The 10,435-nt window shown below is 37.5% G+C and overlaps 1 long non-coding RNA gene across 1 annotated transcript; it reads left to right on the top strand.

Annotated features, from left to right (window-relative positions):
- Positions 1–209: 209 nt before the first annotated feature.
- Positions 210–2,787, top strand: LOC125471385. The gene is made up of 2 exons (XR_007253580.1): positions 210–507; positions 2,303–2,787. It is a non-coding gene; the product is annotated as an uncharacterized LOC125471385 (long non-coding RNA).
- Positions 2,788–10,435: the final 7,648 nt, after the last annotated feature.

The raw sequence follows: 10,435 nt of genomic DNA, 5'->3' as shown, positions 1-10,435 counted from the left end.
AGCGCATAGGCAAAAATCATTTGTGAGTCCGGATTATAACGGTATAGTTACAGACATTTGAAGTTGTTTTTCTAAACTTTAGATTTTAAGTTAATTAAACTCTCACCTTGTGGGAAAGAAGATGAATCAGATTAGTGATTGTGGACCAATTAGACAAATGGCAGGAGGTCAATTAGGCATGTGTATTGTGGACCAATAAAAAAAATGAGGTGAGGAAGGCAGCAACCAATTAGGGAGGAGGGGGGAGAAAATAAAAATCCTAACTCTCCTTCGGAGGAACTCTCTGGAACTCTCTCTGTTTTCTACTTCCAGATGATCTCATCAACTACAAGAGGGAAGAAGGAAAAGGATTCTCAAAACTTAAATCCCCAGAATTGTAAAACATTGAGGGGGAAGTCCACACTCTCACTCTTGCTCTGAGGCAGAGCTGTAAAGGGAGAATCTCGCTTCAATTTGCAGTGATGGTTATCCAATTGCAACAGCAACAACAAAAGGTGTTGGCAAGTGGTGAGGTTTTATTTATTTATTTATTTATAAATTTAGAATTCTGTTGATCTGTATGATTGTGGTTGTTGATATTTTTGGATGCTGAAGAGTGTGAAACTATGGGTGCTGGCAAGTGGATATTTTTGGTTGAGTAGATAAATTCATTTATGCTTGCAAGGTGTTTGATTTAATACCCAAGAGAACTTACGCTTCGTTTGTTCTATGAAATTGTTGGATGTGGATGCTAAAACTTAATTGTTAGTAAACAACCAAATGTTAATGCGGATCTTTATTAAGTTTTATTATTGATAAGGTTATTATATCGATTAACAAGCAAATGGTATTACCTTCTGGATTTAGAGTTCTATTATATGAAATGCTTTTTTTGTTATCAAGCATCTAGACCTAGAAGGGAATTCTAGTCGAAATAACATCCTTGTTAATTTTGTGCTTATTTGAGTGTGGTTGGGGTTTGAGAGTTTAGATTGTTTACTAGTATTTATATTCAAATCAATGGTAAACGAACCAATTTCTCTTAATACACACACACACACACATACATATATATATATATATATTTGCCGCATTTACATGTCAAAAAGGGGTAGTGGCAGGAGTGAAGAGGTAGTGTTTTAAGTTGAAAATCATTAACTTTAAGTTGGTTTATTAAAGGATAGAGAAAGAAGGTTACGAAGCATAGGCATAGAACCATACAATGTTGATTGCATAGATGAGAAATAATATGTATGGTTACTAGTATGAAAATGTGACTTGGTTTTATAAATGTGTTTTCTATGAAAATGTGATTCTTTTATTTTATCAAATGTGAATGGATTCATGAATTGGTAATATTTGAGAAAAGGTGATTTGAAGTGCATATTGAAATGTTTATGAATTGTGTTATAAATATACATTTGAAATGTTGAGAAATGCAAGGGCTAGTAGGGGACTGTTACCCTAGTGTCACGGGGTTAGGTGACACCGTGTCTACACCATGTAGCAGTGGTATATGGATGGTCATGCTTGGTTAATCTGTGATGGGGACCATATTATTTATGGATAGCGTTTGGTTAATCCACAATGGGCGATCCTTATGGCCATGTATACTTGGGAGTGATCATGCTTGGTTAATCCGCAATAGGTGATCACTACCGTACGTGTGACTTTGCTTGGTTAATCCACGATAGGGAGTCACTACCTACTTAGTTATCTTAGTGTTGCTTAGTTAATCCGCGATAGAGGACCATATTTTCTATGGATCGTGCTTGGTTAATCCGCGATAGGCGATCCTTATATCTTTGGTATGGCCATACACACACACTTAGGGGTGATCATGCTTGGTTAATCCGTGATAGGTGATCACTGCCTAACAGATGCATATGAGTGACTCTGCTTGGTTCATCAGCGATAGGGGGTCACTGCTTACTTGGTTACTGTAGGGGTGGTTCTGCTTGGTTAATCCGCGATAGGGGGCCACTTCCTATTTGGTTACTTATGTAGGTTTCGGCCGAACTGCGTCCCTCTAGCCCTAGTTTTTAATGCACATAGGAATGATGGTTTTTGGGAATCTTGGTGGTTTGAATGGGAAAAGTCGTTGGATGTCTGGATGACTCATTCAGAGTTTTCAGTGACTTGATTATGATTTCATAAAGCATGATTTTATACTCGATGTTTATAGATTGTGATCAATGTTCTGTTTTTATTAAATATCACATACTTGTATTATTGTCACTCACCCGAGCTTCACAGCTTAACTGAGTTCTGATTTACCAGTGCATCATTCCCTTGATGTAGGCATTGATTTTACATATGACAGGTTTGGGTAGATTACGAGAAACTGTTTGGTATTTTGGTTCCGTTGAGTGGTCTGGGACCCGATGTTGTTGGATTCCATTGAGTGGTCCGGAATCTGCCTAACAGATGCGTAAGAGTGACTCTGCTTGGTTCATCTGCGATAGGGGGTCACTGCCTACTTGGTTACTGCAAAGGTGGTTCTGCTTGGTTAATCCGCAATAAGGGGCCACTTCCTATTTGGTTACTTATGTAGGCTTCGGCCGAACTGCGTCCCTCTAGCCCTAATTTTTAATGCACATATAAATGATGGTTTTTGGGAATCTTGATGGTTTGAATGGGAAAAGCCGTTGGATGTCTAGGTGACTCATTTGGAGTTTTCAGTGACTTGATTATGATTTCATAAAGCATGATTCTATACTCGATGTTTATAGATTGTGATCGATGGTCTGTTTTTGTTGAATATCACATACTTGTATTATTGTCACTCACCCGAGCTTCACAGCTTAACCGAGTTCTGATTTACCAGTGCACCATTCCCTTGATGTAGGCACTGATTTTACATATGACAGGTCTGGGTAGATTACGAGAAACCATTTGGTATTTTGGTTCCGTTGAGTGGTCCGGGACCCGATGTTGTTGGATTCCATTGAGTGGTCCGAAATCCTTGCTCTTGTTCATTTCCATAAGGTTATCTTAGTATCCTAGATTCGAGTGAATGAGAATTACCCACAATAGATCTTGTGAATACAAATTAGAATTACCATGTTATTTCTCATAATCCAAGTAGGGAATTATATAGAGTTCATTGGTTAAATTTGTGAAATGATATGTTACTGTATTCATTGATTAACATAATTAAATGCTAAGATCCTGCATCTTTGATTCATGAATTGATTAATTGACGGGTTTGTGAAATGACGATGGATATGATTGTTATTAGTATGATTATTTTAGTTGATCAATGTGGCTAGAAAATAATATTGTGCTTTGTTGATTCTTTAATTGGTTACATGCTATGTATTGTGATTTTATGTGGAGAAACATGATGGTTTATGTGATGGATGAAGTGGAAATATTAATGGTCATGTGGGATTTGTTATGTAACCCTTAACCTAGTAATTTCAAGCATGTCAAGTTCTAATAATTGATTGGTGAGTGCTATGATTTTCCACTTAAAAGTACTGTGATAAAAGTTAAGGATAATGTTTGAATGAACTACGAATGACTTGATCTCTATTTATGATACATAGGCAGTCTAACGAGGATGTTAGATGCAGCCATAAAGTCTACGAAGAATTATTGCCCAATTGGATCTTAAGTTATGTTTTGCCATTTCCCGAAGGCAAGGTATGTTAGAGTTACGGGTATTTGGTGACGTCATGTGTCGATCCTGGACGTATGTCGGGATTGGGGCGTGACGCATGTAATAGCAAAGCATATAGATTTTATGATTTGAAAAACCATGTCATAATTGAGTCACTTAATGATGATTTTTATGAGAATAAATTTCCTTTTAATCTTCGAAATAGTGGGTGTCACATCATGGCCCGGACCCCCACCACATCTCGAGCTCGACTTCACCGTAGCACGATATTGTTCGCTTTGGGCCCTTACCACGCCCTCACATTTTTGTTTTTGGAAACTCACATGAGAACTTCCCAGTGGGTCACCTATCCTGGGATTGCTCTTACGCAAACTCCCTTAACTTCGGAGTTCCTACGAAACCCGAAGCCAGTGAGGTCCCAAAAGGCCTCGTGCTAGGTAGATATGGGAATATACATATAAGGCTTATAGGATCCACTCCCCTGGGCGATGTGGGCTGTTACAATCCACCCCTCTTAGGGGTTCGACGTCCTCGTCGACACACATCTGACTAGGGATTGTCTCTGATACCAAATTGTCACATCCCGGCCCGGGCCCCCACCACATCCCGGGCTCGACTCCACCATAGCACGATATTGTCCACTTTGGACCCCTACCACGCCCTCACGGTTTTGTTTCTGGGAACTCACACGAGAACTTCCCAATGGTCACTTATCCTGGGATTGCTCTCACGCGAACTTGCTTAACTTCGGAGTTCCTACGGAACCCGAAGCCAGTGAGCTCCCAAAAGGTCTCGTGCTAGGTAGAGATGAGAATATATATATATAAGGCTTATAGGATCCACTCCCCTGGGCGATGTGGGATGTTACAATAGGGGTTCTAATTCTTCAAAAATTTATGAACCTATTGTTGTAGAACATAGTCAATCTGCATTAGAACCTAGGAAAAGTAAAAGAGCTCGAATAGCTAAAGATTTTGGGCTTGATTTTCATGTATATAACTTACAAGAAGATCCTAATACAATTCAAGAAGCTTTAACTTCTTTAGATGCAGATTTGTGGTAAGAAGCTATAAATAATGAAATGGACTCCCTGGAGTCAAATCAAACTTGGCACTTGGTGGGTCTTCCACCTGGTTGCAAAACAATAGGTTGCAAATGGATTCTTAACAGAAAAGTAAAACTTGACGGATCAATTGAAAAATTTTAAGCCCGACTTGTTGCCAAAGGCTATAGACAAAGAGAAAATATTGATTTCTTTTATACTTATCCACCTGTGAGTAGAATAACATCTATTTGTGAATATTTTGCTTTAGCTTCTATTCATGATCTTGTTGTGCACCAAATGGATGTTAAAATAGCTTTCTTAAATGGTGAATTAGAGGAAGAAATATATATGGATCAACCGGAGGGTTTTATTATTCCAGGACAAGAAAATAAAGTTTGCAAGTTAGATAAGTCTCTTTATGGATTGAAATAGGCTCCTAAACAATGGCATGCAAAATTTGATTGTTTGGTTACTTCGAATGGTTTTGAAATAAATGAAAGTGACAAATGCATCTATTATAAGTCTGAAAATAATATGTACACTATAATATGCCTATATGTGGATGATTTGCTTGTTTTTGGTTCGAATATTCATGTTGTGAATAATGTCAAATCTTTGTTATGTGCAAATTTTGATATGAAAGACTTGGGGTGAAGCTAGTGTTATACTTGGTTTGAAAATAACTAGGTCCGAAAATGGGTTTTCTTTAGATCAATCCCACTACATAGAAAAGGTTTTAAGAAATTATAATTATTTCTATTGTAAACCAGCATGTGCTCCTTATGATCCTAGTGTAAAACTGTTCAAGAACACTGGTGACAGTGTTAAACAATATGAGTATGCGAGTATTATTGGTAGCCTTCATTATGCTACTGATTGCACTAAGCCTGATATATCTTATGTCGTATGAGTTTTATGCAAGTTTACTAGCAAACCCAGTTTGGAGCATTGGCATGCTATAAAGAGGCTTATGAGATACCTTAAAAGAACGATGAATTTCATATTTCATAATGAGAAGTTTCCCGTTGTCCTAGGATGTTGTAGTGACACTGATTGGAATACCCTTTCAGATGACTCTAAAACCACTAGTGGATATATTTTTAGTATTAATGGTGGGGTTGTGTCATGGAAGTTTAAGAAACAGACTATCTTGGCTCAGTCTACTATGGAGTTAGAATTAATAACGTTAGCTACGGTAAGCGAAAAAGCAGGATGGTTGAGAAACCTACTGTCAGATAACCCTTTATGGGAGAAACCGACTGTTAGATACCTCTTTATGGGAAAACCTGATTCCAGCAGTTTTGATCCATTGTGATAGCACATCGCCAATAGCTAAAGTGCAAAATCGTTATTATAATGGGAAAAGACAACAAATATGTCGTAAGCACAACACTGTAAGGGATTATCTCTATAATAGAGCTGTAAGAGTGGATCATATACAGTCTGAAGAAAACTTGGCTAATCCTTTGACGAAAGGACTAGCATGAGAAAAGGTTTGGAAAACCTCAAAAGGGATGGGACTAAAGCCCATAGGAAATTGAGTCATTTGTGATAGCAACCCAACCTATAGACTGGAGATCCCAAGAAATAAGTTCAAAGGGTAATAACAAGTCACAAGTGATGAGTGAAGTCTTACTAATTTTAATTTGGAATATTATTCCATGTCCATCCCTAAGAAGCATGACATCCTGAAGCGTTTTTAGGTTGAGATTTTTTTCTTAGTAAGGTCTATTCTCTGTGTTGAGTGGGATATCTAGATGCAAGAATATCCTTGATAGTTTTACCTATGTGAATGTGGAAGTAAGGCCCCTTCCTATGAAGTCTTAGGCAAGTTTCTAGAGCGTTCACTATACTGGGATACAAGCACATGGCCGTAATGTGCTGGCTTTTTGAACTTCACCTTAATCAAGTTGTGTGTGTGGTATTGTCAGAGATAGAGTTCAAAACCAAAAGTTATTCTAGTATAATATGGATCACTAACACTATGTGCAGGTTCAAATTGAGAAACACCTTTACTTATGCATAGCTTTATGATATGTTGCTTGATATACAGTTTTTAAATAAAAACAAGTGGGGGATTGTTGGAGCAGTTATGTTTTTATTTAAATATTCATATATATATATATATAGATATATGTATATTTATATTTTGTTTTATTAGAAATATTAAGTATATAATTGTTAATTGCTATTAACCTTATCAGCTATTAACCTTATATGTTTTGAGATTCCTTCTTTGTATAGAGAAGAAGAACAAGTCTTAATCCAAAATCCTTCCATAATCATTCTGTATTGATTTTTTTCCGTTTTGGATCTCGTCCGTTTTAATTTTTCCATATGATTTCCTACGGTTATGAACCCAAATAACTCCTACAGTTTTGCACCCCAAATAACTCCTACAGTTTTGATTCCTTACGGTTTTGTAATCCCAACGTCTCTTTTTATATATATATATATATATATATATATATATATATATATATATATGTCATGCGAATTGTAGAAAGGTTTAGTGAAAAAAAATAGAAGTTTTACGTATATTGGTTTGATAGCAACATATCGAAAAGGTGTAAGTTCGAAGGTTATTCTGGTCTGCAAGGAAGAACTTCATCAGAAGAAGAAGGTTCTGGGTTGTTTTATCCAAGGGAAGAAGTGCTATTTGTGAATTGTTTGCACACTTTGGGGAAAGCCGCGAAACGTCTTAAAAAGAGCCACTTAGTCTGCGACTCATCCCAAGAATCATTCACCACTCAAGACTTCTACATTTTTCGGATAACTTCGCTCCTTTCTATTTTAGTTTACAAGAAGGACAACGATCGCCGCCCCAATTATGTGTCGTGTCACGGACATAGCAGGTGTCCTCCAGTAAAGCCAAACCATACCGGGATATTTTGTAACTGTAGATTATTATTGTACTACCTCGACGTGCGATCCTGCACATCTCGCACATAATTCTTTTGGCTTGTATCCAGCCAAATAACACCATGTTATGAAGCACCAACTCAAAGGTTACACATGCGAATCAATTCCGTCCATCTCTGAAGTCCTTCCCCAAACAGCAAGATGTTTGTTTCTGCATGCAGAATTCGATCTCAATGATACATTGGCATCTGACTCAGTATATTCCTAGCATTGCAACAATAGCAATGGCATTCCTATTGCTCTAATCATTTTGGATGGCAACCATGGAACTTTACATATCAACAGGAGAAGGAAAGTGACCCCAACTTGTTCTTGCAGATTGGAAGTCTCAACTAAATTGCCAAAGATGGTTAAAATTAATGCAAGTAGGTAAAATCCAAATGCAAGCAAGGTAACATTTGTCTTCGGTTGAATCAGCTTCTACAGATACTCACCAATATCTGTCGTGGGAGAGTTATTGAGATTATTTCCAAGATATGAGGTTTTTCTTCTTTTATAAACCGTAAAGTCAATTTCACTCCAGCATAGCTCTCATGAGAAGTGACTATGAGGTGAATTTATTAATAAGATAAAATAAATACAATATGTTAAGTGAGACATGAATCCAAACCTTGACTATTAAAAAATTCATAGAAAATAGGTCAAAATCTGTTGCAACCCATTTGTCCCACATTGGACAAAGGGAAAGAGAAAGAGCCATTTAAATATAATTATCCCACACTAACTAAAATCGAGGCTCTTTGTGATAAAACTTCACACCTGACGGATTGGGTAGGTGGTAAAGTGAGGACACTATCGGTGTTGATGGAGTGGGCCATTGGCCCATCGACTTGAAAAAATCTATATAGTATCACAATCAGGGGACGGGCTTGTACTGCCACGTGATTGGGTGGGCCCTCATTTGGCCCCGCTTGTTGGGTGAGTCCCGACATGGCTCCACGTAGGCCAAAGATGCCATGTGATTGGGTGGATCCCCTTTGGCCCTCGCGAAGGGTGAGCCTCGACTTGGCTCTGCGTGGTTGCTGATGTGTGGATTTTCATATGTGACCCATAAAATGGGGTCTCACGTGCGGGGGAGTGTTGCAACCTATTTGTCCCACATCGGACAGAGGGAAGGAGAAAGAGCCATTTAAATAGAATTACCCACTCTAACTAAAATTGAGACTTTTTGTGATAAAACCTCACACCTGACGGATTGGGTAGATGGTAAAGTGGGGATAGTATCGGTGTTGTTGGAGTGGGCCATTGGCCCGTCGACTTGACAAAGTCTACATGGTATAAGAGGGATTGGGCAGGGGGAGTGTTTAGGGTTTGTTGGAGTGGGCCCTGGGCCCGTTGACCTGAAAAATTATACATGGTATCAATGACTATGAGGTGAATTTATTAAAAAAATAAATACAATATGTCAAGTGAGACGTGAATCCAAACCTTGACTGTTAAAAAATACATAAAAAACACGTCAAAATCACTTTTAGCAAAACCTATAATAAGGAAGCTGAGAAAGGTTATGAGAATAAGCAATTGCAGCATAAGAAGGGCATGAATCCCACCAATAAACATCGAGATGATCAACACCATAATTGGCCAAACAATATGAGAAATCTGAACTTGCATGAAGGATAATAAAACTCGACAACCATGTCACCTAACCAAAACCCTCCAAGGGATTGATGTCAAAGGGCGAAGATGAAGAAAGAAGGTGAACAACCACTGATGAGTCACACTCAATTCATAATGAATGCCAACCTCTATCCTAAGCTAAGATACAACATGAATAACAACGTGTAGTTCAGTGTCCAAAGGAGAAGCCAAACTTATTCAACCCGCAAAACAACCAAGAGAATGTCTTGTAAAATCCCAAAATATACCACCAAATGCAATCAAATTAACCAGGGAAACCTCTTGCAATATCATAAGTATTTACTTGGATCCAAAATTGAGATCGCAAGGGTGCCACAACACTTTAATGATTTTTTTTTTTTTTAATCCTTTGTAGGACGTTCATGAACACAATAGAAGGAAGAATGCAGACTCTTCCAAAGAATTCTTCATAAAGTCAGAACTGAGATAATCAATTTCAAGGAATTGAAATTTAATATTCTAAATTGTATTTGTCTTCTCTATACTGAAGAATACAAATAGGAATACACACAACGGAATATACAAACGAAGTAGTAATTCCCAAAAACTCTAATTTACAAGGTCAACTAAGCTCAGTTGCGCTGAGCTTACATTAACATCTGGCACCAAAGGATGAAAGATTACCATAACTACTTAAAAATCTTGACCTTCTTCGGTTCATAATCAAGTAATTTTGGATTAGATACTTACATTCTAATATGGCCGGATGCTCATATTAAAACAGGAGTAGCCTTTTACTAGGTGCCAAATAGGCTTTAGCATTATGACTAGTTCCATGCAACACAGTACCAGGTAGTTTGATGTCATCTTCAATTTGACAAAATTTGTAAAAAGCAAAAAACATGAAGTGAATATGTCGGCTAGAGGATGCGGTATGCTTGTTGAAATTTAGATTTTGTTCCAAAGTAAATAATTTGTGTCTCTTCTTGTATGTTTTTTGACTTCTTAGCTTTAAATCCTTTCAAGTGCTTTGTTTACAGCACCTTGTCTCAACTTTCCAAAAGATTTCCCTAAACCAACAATTAAAAAAATACATAATTATTTTTGTTTATTTTGAGAATATAATTTTCTGCTACTCAGTACTACGGTTTGGTTGTATTCGTCTTCACTTGGAAGTGAGATGTCTTAGGTTCGAATCTCTTGGATGGCAAATTCGATACTAAATTAGGTTGCTCATTATGTGGCTTAGTCGAACTCTTCATCTTCTAGTGTAAAATTATCAA

The sequence above is a fragment of a genome, unplaced genomic scaffold (genome assembly GCF_019419815.1).
Source record: "Pyrus x bretschneideri cultivar Hongxiangsu unplaced genomic scaffold, Pyrus_bretschneideri_v1 Contig6, whole genome shotgun sequence".
NCBI lineage: Eukaryota > Viridiplantae > Streptophyta > Magnoliopsida > Rosales > Rosaceae > Pyrus > Pyrus x bretschneideri.
This window is presented reverse-complemented; position numbering and strand designations above follow the sequence as displayed.